The sequence below is a fragment of the Schistocerca gregaria genome, chromosome 6, assembly GCF_023897955.1.
Source record: "Schistocerca gregaria isolate iqSchGreg1 chromosome 6, iqSchGreg1.2, whole genome shotgun sequence".
Lineage (NCBI taxonomy): Eukaryota > Metazoa > Arthropoda > Insecta > Orthoptera > Acrididae > Schistocerca > Schistocerca gregaria.
Window position 1 is genome coordinate 344,463,576 of NC_064925.1, and position 18,724 is coordinate 344,482,299.

The window sequence follows — 18,724 nt, forward strand, 5'->3', positions numbered from 1 at the left end:
GGAACGAGGTGTTGAGCAGATTGGAAATGGCTAGGAATGACGTCACACTTGTACCTCCGCATTTGAGTACTGCTCAAGTACGTGTTATCGGTATCAAATCGAGTTAAGAAGGACCATGAGAGCGCAAACGAAGAGTGGTAGATCTTAGGAACCAAACCCAATGCCTCGCGCAGGCTATCGAACTATTTGCTATCCCTCTACATATCGCTCCTGCAGAGTCCGTAAATACGAGATTGAATTAATAGTAGTTGGCACTCACACAACAATTCCGTTCTGTATTCTTGAACGAAATGGAAAGGATAATATGTCCTTCTATAAATATTCTCCTCTACGAAACACACATGATGTGGCGATTAGACGTCGATGAAGACATGGAACAGCAAATTTCAAAGCAAGTTGTCGTTCCTCAGGGAGCGGTATTTGACCGGCCGGGGTGGCCGAGCGGTTCTAGGCGCTACAGTCTGGAACCGTGCGACAGCTGCGGTCGCAGGTTCGAATCCTGACTCGGACATGGATGTGTGTGATGTCCTTAGGTTAGTTAGGTTTAAGTAGTTCTAAGTTCTAGGGGATTGATGACCTTAGAAGTTAAGTCCCATATTGCTCAGAGTCATTTTAACCATTTGGACCGGTATTTCTTCCATCTAGTTTCAAAGCGCAAGAATAGTAATTACTAAATGTGGGTCGTCGTTTGACTTGTCCTCGATGGCGAAACTTTTGGTAAAAGCTGTTAACAAATATCTGTTAACTGTTTCTCTGCCTCACTTAGTACGAATATGCCCAGACTGCTTATGACTAAAAAGACACAAACAGTTCGCCGCTGACTGGCTGCCATTCTTCAGATGTCTGATGTTGCCTGGCTTTCCCATTATTTCATTTCATTTCTTTCTCCTACAGCTTCTAAATTTCTACCGTTGTCTCATCTCACTTTCTGAAGCCAGTTATAGTTATTAAGGTGGTGGAACTAAGTGTTGGCGCGATAAGATAACAAATAGAACATGTTATTACGTCTATAGCTTTGCTTCCGCTATTTCTTCTCGAAGTTAGATGTTTTACTGTGAAAACTTACCAAAAAAATTACAATTCAAAGCAGTGTTCATTGCTGACCATTGCTTTCTCATATCTTTCGGGCAGCATACAAATTTCCCGGCGGAACTGAGGATCTTTTGAGGAGGTACACGAATCAATCCAGTTTTACACTTATTTATATGATCAGACCATGTGCCATCAAATAACAACTCTATCACAAATAACAATTGAAAGCTAATGTTTTGATTCAATCTACACGCTCCTCAAATTACCTGATCAGACCCAGGAGCAGAGAACAATAACAACAACTACAAGAACAACAAGAGCCTGGGCCGTTGCGCGATCGACACCTCACACGACATTCCTGGAACACAATGTTTGAAGTGAAGGAGGCGTGGCACGTTTGCCGCATGTGTGGCTAAAACCATTTACCAGGTAGATGCGGTGCGCGAAACAGCACGGAAATTTCATGTCTGCGGAGCACCGGACCGGCTGCTAGTTCTACCACCCGTGTGACTTCCAAGTTGACCATCTTGTGAACTCGAGGGACCTGCACAGGAAACGGGAGTGAACACATTATCCCTTTGGGCAACCAGGTCTTAAGGCGAGCGGTGGGTCGTCGTAAACCAAACATCTTCTGTCGGCTTCAAGTTTTCAAGTATTTGTCCGCGCAAAGCGCCTTTGTATGCTCGGTGAGCTGCTTTGAGTCCATTGCTTCGATTCCGAGACCATTCGGGTTTCTTATAGACTGATCTTGATCTCTGCTGTGAGCGTGATAATTGTGACTGGTTCGCTTCCTGCGCATGTTTGTGTCCTGCGCTTCTATATCGGATTCGATTTAGCCTTCTACTGTTGTTGTCGTTCCTTGTTCCCGTGTATGCCTAGGCAATTTGAGGAGCTAATCAAAACATAATAGCTTCCATTTGATAAATGTTGATTGGTTGGTTGGTTGGTCTGGGCGAGAAAGCCAAACAGCGAGGTCATCGGTCCCATCGGATTGAGGAAGGAAACCAGCCGTGCAATTCCGGAATTTTCCTGAAGCGATTTAGGGAAATAACCGAAAACCTAAAAGTGGATGGCCGGACGGATGGAGTCCAGTGTGCTAATCACTACGCAATCTCGCTCGGTTTTGGTAAGTGTCATAGAGTTGTTATTTGATGGTGTGTTTTAAATTATTGAGGTTTTGTAAATTGTTTTAATGTTTAACGCGTCATTATTAGAACGTTCATCTTTTTTTATGCCGTGCCTTACAGGGGCAAATCTTATTGCATGTATTTTGTGGGTTGTTATACTTCCAAGCCAAGCTTTTGTGTACATAGGTGAGGTTCATCAGCCAAGCCGCGTCTTCCGTCCACCAATGTTTTCCGTCCCTCGTGACGTTTCAGTTTTTAGCGTTTCCGCCTCGATGTGTGTTGTGAAGCTGAATGTCAGTTGGCCGCTGAACTTCTCCGCGATCAGGTGTAAATGGGGAGTGGTTGCCTTGGACAGTTACCTTATTATCTGTTATCAACGTTTTATAACTGTTTTGTATTCAGTGCCAGGGTGTAATTTGATGATTTATGTTTTTGTTCGTTTTACTTAAAAATTACTTCTCTTTTGGTCAGGCTGTCATTTTATGTTTGTGCATTGGGGCGTTCCCCACTGGTTGGGAAGGAAGGGAGTGTGGTGGGCAACGTATCGGGCTGCCCTAAGTAATTTCGGGTCCGTCCTTAAATATTTAGAGGAAGTTCAAACGGGTCTAAGCACTATGAGACTTAACATCTAAGGTCATCAGTCCCCTAGACTTACAACTACTTAAACCTAACAAACCTAAGGACATCACATACATCCCTGCCCGATGCAGGATTCGAACCTGCGACCTTAGCAGCAGGGCGATTCCGGACAGAAGTGCCTAGAACCGCTCGGCCACAGCTGCCGGCTCTGGAATAGTAACCATTGGCACACAAAATTTATATACAGGGTGTTACAAAAACGTACGGCCAAACTTTCAGGAAACACTCCTCACACACAAATAAACAAAAGATGTTATGTGGACATATGTCCGGAAACGCTTAATTTCCATGTTAGAGCTCATTTTAGTTTCGTCCACCTACGCTCAATGGAGCACATTATCATGATTTCATACGGGATGCTCTACCTGTGCTGCTATAACATGTGCCTTTACAAGTACGACACAACATGTGGTTCACGCACGATGGAGCTCCTGCACATTTCAGTCGAAGTATTGGTACGCATCTCAACAACAGATTCGGTGGCCGATGGATTGGTAGAGGCGGACCAATTCCATGGCCTCCACGCTCTCCTGACCACAACCCTCTTGACTTTCATTTATGGGGGCATTTGAAAGCTCTCGTCTACGCAACCCTGGTACCAAATGTAGAGACTCTTCGTGGTCGTTTTGTGGACGGCTGTGATACAATACGCCATTCTCCAGGGCTGCATCAACGCATCAGGGATTCTTTGAGACGGAGGGTGGATGCATCGCTAACGGAGGACATTTTGAACATTTCCCGAAAAAAAGTGTTTGAAGTCACGCTGGTACCTTCTGTTGCTGGGTTCCCATTCCATGATTAATGTGATTTGAAGAGAAGTAATAAAATGAGCTCTAACATGGAAAGTAAGTGTTTCCGGACACATGTCCACATAACATATTTTCTTTCGTTGTGTTTGAGGAATGTTTCCTGAAAGTTTGGGCGTACCTTTTTGTAACACCCTGTATTTCTTGAAAAGAGAAAAACTTTTGTTGTAAATTGAAACTGTCATTCTTGATGGTCCCATGAATGATTTTTGGGGAGTTGAGAGAAAGTATTGGAATTAATACTATAACCTTTTGTTATTTGATCTGCCTGAAATATCTGAAAATTGTTGATCGACTATCAGTAATTTTTTAAGTAATTTTATTTAAAGTAAGAGTTTTGTCTTAGTATGTCAAGGTCCTGTTCGTCTCAAAAAGAAAATTATTTTGCTGGCAAGTGTTAAAAAAAATCTTAAGATGAATGATGTTCAACCCTTATTCGGCCCGGTTCTTCAACTCCCAAGCAAACTTAGGCCAATAGTGCGTATCATTTTGCAAGAAACGGAGTAGTCAGAGGGAGCAATGTCTGGGAAATACGGTGCTTAGGATATGACCTCCCATTTTCCACATATGCTTTGACACGTTTCGACACATGGCGTCGAACACTGTCATACTGCAAAATCACCTTTTTATGTATCGCTGTGTTGCGCCCGGTTGTCTCTCAGTGCTCAGCTCAGATGCATCAATTGCTTTGGATAACTGTCTCCTGTGATTGTATCCATCGGTTTCAGTAGCTTTGGAAAACACTGTGTCTCCCACGGCCATGCCGGTCTTAGACGTCAAAACTGCCGTTCTTGAACGTTGAGACCATTCTATGCATATTCCTTCATTAAAAGGTGCCTCACCATAGGTCTTACGCAGCATTTTAAGAGTCTCGGCCTCAGATTTCTTCATGTTAAAGCAAAAAATTAAAACTTCCCGCAAAAGACGAGAATTGGATTCGTGAATTGACATGTTCAATCTAGAATAAGTTCGTGATGCAACATTTTCATGGTGTTATGTTTACAAATGCCCAAGCTTATTGTATCATATATACAACCAACCATCTGCTTTATTACAGGGTGCCGCCAGCTGCAGGTGGTGGCTCATGTCGGCAATAATGATGTGTGTCGCTATGGATCGGAGGAGATTCTCTCTGGTTACCGGCTACTATCTGAGTTGGTGAAGACTGCCAGTCTTGCTAGCGAGATGAAGGCAGAGCTCACCATCTGCAGCATTGTCGACAGGACTGATTGTGGATATTTGGTGCAGAGCCGAGCGGAGGGTCTGATTCAGAGGCTCAGACGGTTCTGCGACCGTGTAGGCTGCAGTTTCCTCGACTTCCGCCATAGGGTGGTGTGGTTTCGCGTTGCGCTAAATAGGTCAGATGTCCACTACACACAGGAGGCGGCTACACGGGTAGCAGGGGCTGTGTGGCGCGGACTGAGAGGATTTTTAGGTTAGACAGTCTTGGGAAAGATCAAAAAGGGCTCCAGGGCAAAGAAACGACGAGAATCGACCAAGCAACAATCGGTATTGTAAATTGTGGTAGCGGTGTAGGAAATGTACCAGAGCTTCACGTGCTTATAGAAAGCACTGAAGCTGAAACCGTTATAGAAAAAGAAAACTGGCTAAAGCCGGAGATAAATTCAACCGAAATTTTTAGAGGAGCACACCGTGTTCACAAAGGATAGATTAAATAAAATAGCCGGCCGCGTTGGCCGTGCGGTTCTAGGCGCTCAAGTCCGGAACCACGCGATTGCTACGGTCGCAGGTTCGAATCCTGCCTCGGGCATGGATGTGTGTAATGTCCTTAGGTTAGTTAGGTTTAAGTAGTTCAAAGTTCTAGGGGACTGATGACCTCAGATGTTAAGTCCCATGTGCTCAGAGCCATTTTTGAAATAAAATAGGTGGTGGTGTGTTTGTGTCTGTTGGTAGTAGTTTATCTTGCAGTGGAGCTGAAATAGATAGTTCCTGCTAATTACTACGGGTAGACGCTATACTCAACAGCCGTACCAAAATAATAATTGGTTCCTTCCACCGAACCCCCGACTCAGATGATATAATAGCTGAACACATCAAAGAAAACTTGAATCTCTCTACAAATAAGTACCCCCAATCATACAGTTATAATTGGTGGAGACTTCCATCTACCCTCGATTTGTTGGTGAAAATACATGTTCGAAGCCAGTGGTGGACGAAAACATATTCCGAAATTATACTAAATGCTTCCTCTGATAATTACTTTGAACAATTAATTGATGAGCCCATACGAATTGTAAATGGTTGCGACAACACACTTATTAGCCACAAATTATCCTGATCTAATGCACAGCGTCATGACGGATACAGGGATTAGTGATCACAAGTTCAATGTAGCGAGGCTCAAAACTATATAAACCAAAACCAATAAAACGCTAAATATATCTTAATTTTAATTTTAGTAATTAACAGCCTCAGTTGCACTGTTTGCCTATAGTTTACCTAGGTTCCAGTCGGGATAACCCAACCTTCTTCAGAATAACAGAAACTACCGTCTTTCCATAGTGAACATCGTCAAGCTAAAACTACATATCCATAAATTGTCGTCAGATTATAAAACTTATCTGGAACTGCCTCTGCCCCACTTCGCGACCGCGATGCGGCAGCCACGAGTGCTGTACTGGAGTTCCAGCAGTCGCAGATTTTTCGTCGATGAGAACGTTCACACAGGAATTCAGTGACTGGTCGAACGTTCCGATCATTGTTTACAGAGACTTGGTGATCATGTTGAAAAATAATGTCCATTATCTGTATCACTCAGATGCAGTGGAGCACTCGATAAAAGTTACCTGATCTGCCAAAAGAATATATGCATTTTCGAGTCCCCTTGTCGTCGTTGTTTTCATCTGCCCCTTTATCCAGAATCAGGCGAGGTTGAAACATTTATGAAACTTCTTCACTTTCCTCTGTCTGTCCTCCATTCTTCTTTTGTAACTTTTTTGTCCAGTCCACATTTCTTCTTCTCAAACTCGTTCTTTGGTCACTCCATCTTGCTGTCAGTCTCGCTGTTGTCGTCAAACTTGGCCTCCATAGCTCGTTTTGGTATTCTTCCGTCTCTCATCCTCTTTGCTTGTCCAGATCACTTTAACCTGTTCTTCTCATTTCTGTCTTTGAGCTTTTCTACTTCAATTCCCCTCCTAACACCTTCATTTATCACTCTGTCTCACCTTCTTTTCCCTAACATTTTGTTGGCTTCGATTCTGCTCTTCTCCCTTCTTGTCATTGTCCAGTTCTCTGATATTTACGTCAGCATGGGTGTGACGCATGTCTTGTACAACACTTTCTTACACTTCATCAGCATCTCCCTTCCAAAACTAAGCCCTTGTGACAAAGGTAATATGCACTGTTCTGCTTTTCCCTTCTGCTAACTTCTGTCTCCATTCTTCCATTGTTTACCTTCACGCTTCCTAGATATTTAAAGTTATCCACAACTTCAATATCCTGCCCTTCAATGTTAACTGGTCCATTGCCGTCTCTGTCTCCTCTAGTAACAAAGACATGCTTTTCTCCACACTGCATTTGATTCCATACTTCTCGATTTTTTCATTTAAGATGTCTATTTGTTTTGTATCTCCTTACTGTTGATTCCCCATACCACAATATCAACGGAAAATAGCAATAATTTCATCTCCCTTCCTCGGTGAGCCTCTTTTGTTGCATTCACAATTTCATCCACACCGTAATAAATAATAATGGTGAACCACACTTCCTAGTCTCAACCCCCATAACTTCAATAAAGCAATCAGTTCTTCCAACTTGGGTCTGGACAGAGCTGAAGCTTCTGTCATACATTGCCTGCAGAATTTCAGTTATTTGTTTTACAATTCCCTTTCTCTCCAACTTTTCCCATGCTTTTACTATGGGGACGCTGTTGTAAGCCCTCACTAAGTCAAGAAATGTGTTTACCAGGTCTTTCTCATATTCCTGGTGCTTTTCCATCAGCCGACTCGTACTAAAGATTGTGCCCATTATTCACCTACCGTGTCGAAAGCCACACTAATTCTCTTCTAACTAACCCTCCCCTTTTTCTCTGAATCTTCTTTCCTTATCCTCTGCATTATTTTTGCTACTCTAACTGGCCTTCCTCTTTTTTCCTGAATCGTCTTTCCTGTATCCCCTCCATCATTTTTGCTACTTTTGATATGAGTGTGATTCCTCGATAGTCATCACATGCTTTGCTGTCTCCCTTCTTGGACATTGGCATTGTTACCCCTTTCCCAATTCTTCATTCTCCTTGTATTAACTTAAATACGAAAATGTTCAGTTTGTATGGCAAATCGTCACTGCCGTCTGATGACGAGCCAAGGCCCGAAATTAGTTATTGTGAAATAAATCATTAATTGAAAAAGTGTGGCTGACCAGTTTTTTCTTCACTGATATTACCGGAAACATTGTGCTTAAGACATAAAGGACAAAATAACGGAAAGATACAGTTTTGATTCAGTCATTAAACAGTACCATTTCATATTATAAATGGACACTTAATTGTTTTCTTGTAATGACTCCGTGGTCTTATTGCAATAAGAATATATGCTACGATTTATGTCTCTGAAAGAGTTGCTTTTTGTGGCGTGCACTACGGTATTAAAAAGAAACTGCGATGAAGTCTGTGAACATAACGGAAGTTAATCACGAAGAACTAAGAAAGCCCGGTGTAGAACGGCGTGCGAAGAAAAAAAGAAGTGTACGTGAGACTTCTAAGTTTTCGATTAGAGCTTCGGGGAATTCCGCCGCCCTCGTGGGTGGGGTTCCATGGCGCTGACGGAACTGCTAGCACCCTGCGCCCGTTTTCCTTGGAGCATTAAGCCGTCGTGACGTCAGTTCCAGCTCGCCTCCAGATAACTGCTCCCTTTTCCAGGAACGCGCCTGTCATCTCCAAGTCAGAGCACTAGTTGGTCACGCTTTGGACGCTACACTTTGGTACTGCGCCGTTCCACTGAACTAGCCACAGTCCAATTCGAACTCGATCAGTAGCAGAAGACCGCAAGTGATATTTTCCACTTGCAAGAATCATACAGACAGCTGCAAAAAGTAAAGAAAGAAGTTCAGCTAACCATGTATCAATAGCCCATGTATGCCAACTTTCAGAACGGATACCTCACACGTAGGAACAGAAAATATGTTATAGGGACAGAGACGTGGAAACGCTTTATTTTCAATTAGAAAGAGAAAACGCAAGATCGTACATGTTCCACAGTACTTATTTTGGTGTTGGAGCTCATTTCCTAAACTCTTCGTACTACATTAATCATGAGAACAACACAGGAGCAAAATTTATGGGACGAAGGTGAGACTAGATTACGGTCTTGCGCCTGTGCCATCAAAGACCTGTAGAGGAAGCCAAGTGTCAAGCGGAAACGTTTCAACCTGCCACGCACATATGAAGGAGTGCTAAAAGTAATGTCTCTGATATTTCTATTTAGTTCTCAATAGCAATTGAGATATTACATGTCATTACTGGGTAGAGTTCCTACTTTGCTGACGCAAGTTTCAACCCACCACCAGTAGAGGACCCGAATCGTAGCGTGTCACATGACGTGTACAACGTAACTATGGCGCCGCGTGAGAACAGCGTGCGGTAGTCGAGTTCCGAAATCAAAGAGTTCTTCCACGCATGAATCACTATCTCCTTCATCATGACAACGCCTGACCACACACGAGCGTTGCGACAGCTGCAGCAATACGATGCCTTGGTTTCAGTGTCGTATATCACCCTCCATAGAGTCCCGACTTGGCCCCATTTGATTTTAATCTGTTTCCAGAACTTAAGGAATACCTTTGAGGGCATCACTTTGATAGTGACCAAGCGGTGCAGAGGTGAGGGTGTGGCTGCATCAACAAAGTCACTATCAACAAGCTGGTCTCTCATTAGGAGAAATGTGTTCATCACCGGGGTGACTACGTTGAGAAATAAATATGTAGTCACGAAGAATAAGGATACAGACTGTTAATAAGGCTTTTATGAAAGAATGTACCCCAATTTCACAGTATTCACTGTATTTATCTTCTGTACTATCTGGATTTTGGCTTTCACGGCATTATCGTGTTGAATTCTTAAAGTTTTTAGACCATTAACACGTCATATTTGGTAAAGTAAGTCCAAAGCTGGTTTGGACTTACTTTACCAGATATCACGTGTTAATGATCTAAGAACTTTTAGCACGTTTTCGTCAAAGGCGTAAAAGCCGAAATATAGGTAGTACACAAGAAAAATACAATAATACAAGGTCAAATGGCACTTTATTCTTTCAAACGATATTGAGGGACTGTGGCTCACCACCACGAAAACTTTTTAATTAAGAATGTTTTTGGTAAAATGCTTTAAGAGTTTTCATATTAGAAGTTTCGAGACGTTTCTTTGCAGCACGTCCTCCTAGTTCTCGTGGGTGGTCCTAACCACACGACATTTCTATTACCTCCTGAAGATGAACCTACAGTGGCTCGAAAACTAGTTAGCACTACAATAAATTGCAATTGAAAAAGCCACCTTAGTTAACAGTATAATAAAGTGGATAAAACTGAAAAAGCGACTTGTTGCGTATCATATCTACAGAAACTCTCGTCATCCACAGTGGATATAAGGAACTGGTCATACTGCGCATGTCAGGCATATCATATTCACACGTCGTAACCTCACTCAAATCAAAATTCGAAAGTAGTCTCATCAATAATGTACAACACTTAGCACTAAAAGTACGTTTACTAAGAACTCCATCTTACAGCAGAACTCGACAGAAAAAGCTACTGTTTGCACAAATATCGAATATTTCAAAATTTGTAAACACGACAAACAAAAGAATTTCCGAGGAACTTCCAGCAATTATAAATACTATATATGGGCTCTAACCACTACGCCACATGAAATCAGGTTGCCCTGTTGCTCCCTCTCGTAGAAAAACAGCGACCCGCTGCTTCAGTTCCCATAGGAGCCGACTGCAGCATTCTGGATCTAGATCTTGTCAAGTGTCCTGTTTGTGGGAGCACTGGCAGATCCTCAGGTTCTCAAATCCTCTTCACTATGATGAACATCGGAGGTAGCACCTCCCGTCGAAGCTTCCAGATCGTCCAGCGGGTCTTCAATTTCCTTGAACGAAAAGCACCCATCGTCGATCATGATTGTAGGGCGTCATACTCCGAACTTCCGAAAAACGAAGAAGGATACGATACGGGTCCAAAGTATTGCTTTGGTGACGTTTTTGAGAGTGACACTTTCCACAAAGGCGTAAATATCGAACCAAATCTCCTGGTCAGTACCTCACCTACAGCGCGCACAGTCCCTCTCATCCACGTACCGGGCCATTACGTTTTTCCGGTCCTGATGATGACCTGTTTCACATGGCCATCTTGCGTATCGTCTGGTTCAGATGGGAACAGTGTATCCCTGTCGTTTCTACCTCGCGACAGGAAAACTACGTACAACCAGGTGGCATACTAGTCTACTACAGTAGACAGCAGTGTTTGTCTTATGTACTGACTTTGGGTAACCTTTATCATGACATAATTCTGTTTCCCCTGAGCAGCCATAGCGTACGGATCTCCGTGCCAGCACGTTCACAGGAGCTCAGTCTGTCAGTTCACCTGATGATGGCGACATGTTTGATCGCCGAAATATTGTGCCCGTTGGACACTATAGACCGGCAGTACACCCGAGGATATTTTGATTATTCATCATGACACACTACTCTCCCTCATGTTCAGTTGTCTGTTAAAGTCCGACCTGAAGATGGCCAACTGTTCTAGCCGAGACTAGTTATCAATGAATATACAATTTTTTTGCAATCTTAATTAATAAAGGATCATTTAGAAGAATCCATAAATTTTAACATTTACAGATCGCTTACCTCTGACCTGACTGTGCCATGAAACAACACCTGGAAGAAGTCCTGTAACATTACCATTTCATTGTGCTACAACGACAATTCAATGGACTGCTGCGTTCTTTGATTGATAGTGTTCCCATCTGGTGGACGTATTTCCCATTCGTGACATTCAGTACAGTCACATTCGGATCACAGAATACATTATTCTTGGCTGATGACTATAAGCACTAGACATTATAGTAAAGGAAGCCCCGGAGCCGACTAGCACTTGGCGAGGTTGGCCTTCGATGACGTCAATGAATTTTCCCGGCGTCTTACGGCGTGATGTCCATGGATTATTGAATTCGTCAGCTAAGCGAGCTGCTGGTACCTCTGCAAGGCGTCGGGATATGGCAAGGGCGTATTGGGGAATGATTTCGTCTAGCGTACAGCGACTGTCTTCGCCCCACCTGCCAACTTATTCATTTGCAGATGACTGCCGTTCATATAACTGTTGTGATGATAAACGTCTGGCGGCGTGGTAGTCACCGAAAACTCGCTTTCTTTTTCTGCAGTGGCGTACTGCGTGTCTAGGGCGTCCACAGCGGAACCACGCAGGCGTGTTGTCGTCTGTCCTCCAAATGCCTATTCTTCTGCGGGGCGTTATATAAGGAGGAGGAGTTAATAGTACCTACGTTGATCGGCTGCTGGGCTGTCGTTAGCGGCTATCGAAAACGTGTTAGTCGAGCCCAATTTTCCAGACGCCTTCGACACGTGGCGGAGGAGAAAAGTATCGACACACTTCTTCTTCACCATTCTTTATTATCTCTTGCCATATGGAATCGACGTTCTACATCTACATGACTACTCTGCAATTCACATTTAAGTGCTTGGCAGAGGGTTCATCGAACCACAATCATACTATCTCTCTACTATTCCACTCCCGAACAGCGAGCGGGAAAAACGAACACCTAAACCTTTCTGTTCGAGCTCTGATTTCTCTTATTTTATTTTGATGATCATTCCTACCTATGTAGGTTGGACTCAACAAAATATTTTCGCATTCGGAAGAGAAAGTTTTATCGAGTAATCGAATTCCAACGGATTTCTTTTGGAACTCATGTGGATCATCTCACACTTTTCGTTATTTAGCGTCAACTGCCACCTGACACACCATACAGCAATCTTTTCTAAATCGCTTTGCAGCTGATACTGGTCTTCGGATGACCTTACTAGACGGTAAATTACAGCATCATCTGCGAACAGTCTAAGAGAAGGCTGATATCTCTTGATAGCTGGATCCGACAGTTCTGATTGACATAAAATGTTGTATCTCTTCTCTCACTAACAAGCGTATGAGGGAGGCGACTTCGTGGTGGTCTTCTGCAACTGCCATAGTGACACATTCTGAAGTCGGTCATACATTTTTCGTTGCATTTCCTCTTTGCACTGGAACCATTTCGCGAATTCCTCGGTTATTTGACACTGTTGTGACATTCCTTACCAGAGCACATTCGTACATCTCTTCTGCGACTACTTTCATGAAGTGCGAGGTTTTGTTGGCTTCTATCATATTCGGGTTCACACTGAAGGAAAGCACCAGAACATTCTGTATGTAGGACTGTATCATGACGTTGTACCCTGTTCTTCAATGGTTTCTTCAGTGGAAACAGGAATTTTTATGTTATGGCTAATCTCAGGAAGTATTTCATAGGGCTTTTAACTAATAGACGGATTCACGAGGATGGTTTTTGTATAAAATTTATTGCAGCTAAATAATGATGAGAATGTAATATAAGGCGTGACTCACCTGAAACGTGCACCGCAAATATTGCGGAAATGGAAAGTGCTACTGATGCGCGGTTTTCACAGAATGAATTTTCAGTGAGGAACCAGTATTGTTTGTCAATAAACAGTTTATATTAATAGTCAGAAATCGTATTTTTGTGCAAAAATACACTTTTTAACGGAACAATGTCTATTGACATTTACAGACTAAAAGTAGGGCAAAAGAGAAAGTCACTGGGGTTTGTTGCAGAATTCTAGTGCGAGTCGTTTACGAGATATCTCATTTTGAAAAGTTCCCACACTGACACTTGCACGAGTACAATACATGTTTTGGCACACTCTAAAGAACAACGCAAGTGCATACCCAAGTTATATGGCGTTTGACCAGTAAGGAGACAATTGATGATCAAAGACTGTGTTCAAAATGATCACTGGCAGCGACCATACACGCTTCCAATCTGATATGGAACGACTCATGCACACCACTTAACATTTCAGGAGGCATGTTGTAATAAGTCGTTGCATATCATCGGCTATAGTAGGTATGTCCTTGAAAACAGCGTGTTTCAACTCTCCCCACAACCAATGGCCAATGTTCCATTTAAAGAAGTGCATGTTTGGATAAAAAATACACTTTGTAAGTACTGTATTATTACAGTCTGATGATTGGCTAACAATACGAGCTCCTGACTACCAATTCATTCTGTGAAAACTGCAAATCAATAGCACTTTCCATTCCCGCAATATTTGCGGTGCAAGTTTTAGGTGATTAACCCCGTACGTATTGTTATCCGTTCCATATTTGTTGTTTTGAGAGACATCTCATGGCAATGATGGGAGCTGGTGAGCTACACAGTAGGCGATGTCTGGAAGGAAAAACAACGCCAACTCCATTGCTATGGCCAGTAGCGCTACGTCTCTCGGTTGAGGATCCATTGCGTGAACAGCCCTGTATAGATAGATTCTCGACTGGGTTTCAGTCCGGTAGGTTTGATGCCCAGAGGAGTGCGGTAAAGCCATTCTGGTGCTCTTCAAACCACGCACGTATACTGCGAGCTGTGTGGTACACGTGACGAAGAAAGACAGATGCATAGCTGTTTTGTGTCATTGTGCCTTCCAGAATGAGAAATCACCCAGGGAATGCCACAAAAGCATTCCCCAGACCGTAACGCCACCTTCTTCTGCCTGGACCCTTTGTTTTCAGACGTTTCAAGCCGTACATGGCAATAGTCATCCGTCCGATGCAGCATGAAACTTTATTCATCTGAGCGGTCAGTTGCTCAACTGCTGCCCGTACACATCTCTGCAGCCGTCATTCACCTCTAAGGCCCTTGGTACACCACAGTTGTATAGGCGCCAGTTTTGGACAGTGCCATTTTGCCATGCACAATAGCTGGCCACTGTGGTTGAGTGGTTCTAGGCGCTTCAGTCCGGAACGCGCTGCTGCTGCGGTCGCTGGTTCGAATCCTGCCTCAGGCATGGATGTGTGTGATTAGGTTTAAGTAGTTATGAATCTAGGGGACTGATGAATTCAGATGTTAAGTCCCATAGTGCTCAGAGCCATCTGAACCATTTGCCATGCACAGTATACTCTGACGATGGCGGCTTCCGAAGAGTGTACAAACTTAATCATTTCGAAAATGGCTACACCCTTGGCCTGAAAGGCAATGTTCATTCCGTTTAGGACGCCAGACAAATCACTGCGTTGCTCCTCGACATGCCAACAAAGCGCAGTCTTTGTTTCGCCTTTCCCACAATATTATCTATGTGGTCTTCCCTATTTAAGTTGCTGGTAATTGTAAATCCTAGGAATTTAGCCGAATTGATAGTCCTTAGTTGTGTGCGATTTATAGTTTCTTTTAGTACCCATGGGAATGACCTCACACTTTTCTTTGTTTAGTGCCAATTGCCACTTTTCGCACCATACAGAAATTCTCTTTAGACCATTCTGTAATTGGAATTGATGGTCTGATGATTATACTATACGGTAAATTACAGCGTCATCTGCAAACAATCTAAAGGGGCTGGTCAAATTATCACCTACATCATTTATGTAAATCAGGTACAGCAGAGGGCCTATGACACCACATTGCGGAACGACAGATTTCACTTCTGTTCTACTCGATGATTTACCGTGTATCACTACGAACTGTGACCTCTGTGAGAGGAAATCACGAATCCAGTCACACGACTGAGATGATACTCCTTACGCACGCAATTTGGTTAATAACCAATGGGAATGTGGTCATGTTGCTAGTACCGTGTAAGTGGTGTTGACATGGTATTCTCTCTAGTACCATGTGTTGAATATGGTGTTCCTGAGATGTGCAGCGGAATGCAAATTGACTAATTATCATAGGAATCACTCGCTAATGGCTACAGAGTCGAAAATGCCATTGCATGCTAAAAAAGCACAGTCCAATTAGCGAAAGTATTAGTTGGACTGTATTTGTTTATGTCCGGCGAGTTTATTCGGTGAACATGGTGAGCATCGCATATACTCGACAGTATTCGAGAACAGGTGGTACGGAATTCACAAGCTGCGACATCGTCACGTAAAAACAGTGACCCATATATATAATAAATTTCCTTTAATTTACGTCTATGGTCACAAACTTTTTGTTAACAGATTACCGGTTTCGGTCTTTAATGACCATCATCAGATCTGCAGCAAAAATGAGAAAAACATAACTACACTCGCAAACTGTAAACAGCTTAAGATCAATACATAGACCATAATGAAAAGTAGTACTGACAAAAATTTACATTTGTGCGCTTTAAACATGAGGAGGCATACTTGTTTCATAAAAAACAAAGTCCTAATGTACTGCAGCCATAGTGGCATCGTCAAATGTTAAATGCGGAATCAGCACCAGCATCGTCAAATACATATAAATAACATCACATGTACGAATCATGTTGTTTGGAACAAGCTCCCGTACAGTAGCCAGAAGATGTTTGTGTTGTAAGTTCACCAGATGTCGCTAATGTCGGCATACACTAGTTTTCAATAATTAATTGAAACAGCGAAAATAAAGGGGGATACAATAGTTGAAGTCTGTAATAAGCTTATAACCTATAAAAGGCATTACAGTAATTAGTTTTCAATAATTAATTGAAACAGCGAAAATAAAGGGGGATACAATAGGTGAAGTCTGTAATAAGCTTATAACCTATCAAAGGCATTACAGTAATAAAAAGAAATAAAAAGAAGAACATGACAAAAGTAGTATTGATAAAAAGAGGAAGAGTTAAGACACAGTGGTAGACATGTGCTCTAGTGCCAATATTCTAGATAATGAAATAAATATTAAACTCCGTTGATAGTGCACCGGGTAACATTCAACAACCATAAAACAAATCCTTAGAGGAGTCACAAATGAAAGAAAACATGGTGCTGCACATAATCAGCGCCCTCTGTTAGCGCTAACGCCAGAATTCCGCAGAGGCGGGAAGTGTATCACATATTTAGTTCGTTTTCATACGTTTTACGCATGACTCTAGCATGTTCTTGTTACTTCTCTTTTTATTTCATAGACTGCATTAATCAGATAATGTGGATCATCCACTGTTACGGAATATTATCATTCTTTTCTTGCAACGGAGTGCCGCAGGGAACGAGGGGCCCTCTGCCGGTCACGTTCCCCCAATTAATTATTGAAAACTAGTGTATGCCGACATTAGCGAAATCTGGTGAAGTTACAACACAAACATCTTGTGGCTACTGTACGGAAGCTTGTTCCAAACAACATGATTCGTACATGTGATGTTATTTATATGTATTTGACGATGCTGGTGCTGATTCCGCATTTAACATTTGACGATGCCACTATGGCTGCAGTACATTAGGACTTTGTTTTTATGAAACAAGTTCAAATGGCTCTGAGCACTATGGGACTCAACTGCTGTGGTCATCAGTCCCCTAGAACTTAGAACTACTTAAACCTAACTAACCTAAGGACATCACACACATCCATGCCCGAGGCAGGATTCGAACCTGCGACCGTAGCAGTCGCACGGTTCCCGACTGCGCGCCTAGAACCGTGAGACCACCGCCGCCGGCTATGAAACAAGTATGCGTCTTCATATTTAAAGCGCACAAATGTAAATTTTGTCAGTACTATTTTTCATTATGGTCTATGTATTGATCTTAAGCCGTTTACAGTTTGCGAGTGTAGTTATGTTTTTCCCATTTTTGCTGCAGATTTGATGATGGTCATTAATGACCGAAACCAGTAACCTGTTAAGTTTGTGACCATAGACGTAAATTATAGGAAACTTGGTACGGAATTGTTGTATGCAAACTCCTCTGTAGACGCCCTGTATTGTTCCAGAATTTTCGAACTACGTAACTGGTGTGTTCCAGTCGTCGTCGCTGCGGATGACTCCATATGTTCGCTCAGTTGCAGCAGTCTCTAGAAGGACGCCTCCGTCAAGGCTAGGCGCGCGTTCAAGGCCGGCGGAAGGCGGTCGGATAAGGGGAATAACTAGAGGCGTGACGTCGCCGGGCGGTGCACCACTTCCCGCTGTTCGCCGTAGCGTTACGCTCCGTTGCATAAGGCGAGAGACCAGGACACTGGCCGGACCGCCGCGCCGGCCAATGGCGAACCCGGCAGCGACGCCGACGCCCCCGGCTGTCGCAACTGCGTATGCGGCGTCTTCCGGCGGCCGCGCCCATCTTCCGCGTGACGTCCGCTGGACCACGCAATGCCGGCCCGTGCGGTGGTGTCCCTCGAGGAAGCCACACACTACACTTCTGATGCAACTTTCCAGTGACTTGCAAATCGTATTCTTCTCTCCGACGCCGTTCACAACGCTCCGTGTCCCATTCACATATGGGACGTGTGACAGTTCTTTGAACGCCCCTAAGATACATCTGAGGAAACAGCGTAGTATACACTGTGGTGACTAAAGCCATGGGATAGCGATACCCTCATACACTACTAGCCATTAAAATTGCTTCACAAAGAAGAAGTACAGATGATAAACGGGTATTCATTGGACAAATATATTATACTAGAACTGACATGTGATTACATTTTCACGCAATTTGGCTGCAGTGATCCTGAGAAATCAGTACCCAGAACAACCACCTCTGGCCGTAATAACGGCCTTGATACGCCTGGGCATTGAGTAAAAACAGAGCTTGGATGTCGTGTACAGGTACAGCTGCCCATGCAGCTTCAACACGATTCCACAGTTCATCAAGAGTAGTGACTGGCGTATTGTGACGAGCCAGTTGCCCGGCCACCATTGATCAGACGTTTTCAATTGGTGAGAGATCTGGAGAATGTGCTGCCCAGAGCAGCAGTCGAACATTTTCTGTATCCAGTAAGGCCCGTACAGGGTGTGCAACATGAGGTCGTGCATTATCCTGCTGAAATGTAGAGTTTCGCAGGGATCGAATGAAGAGTAGAGCCACGAGTCGTAACACATCTGAAATGTAACGTCCACTGTTCAAAGTGCCGTCAATGCGAACAAGAGGTGACCAATACGTGTGACCAATGGCACCCCA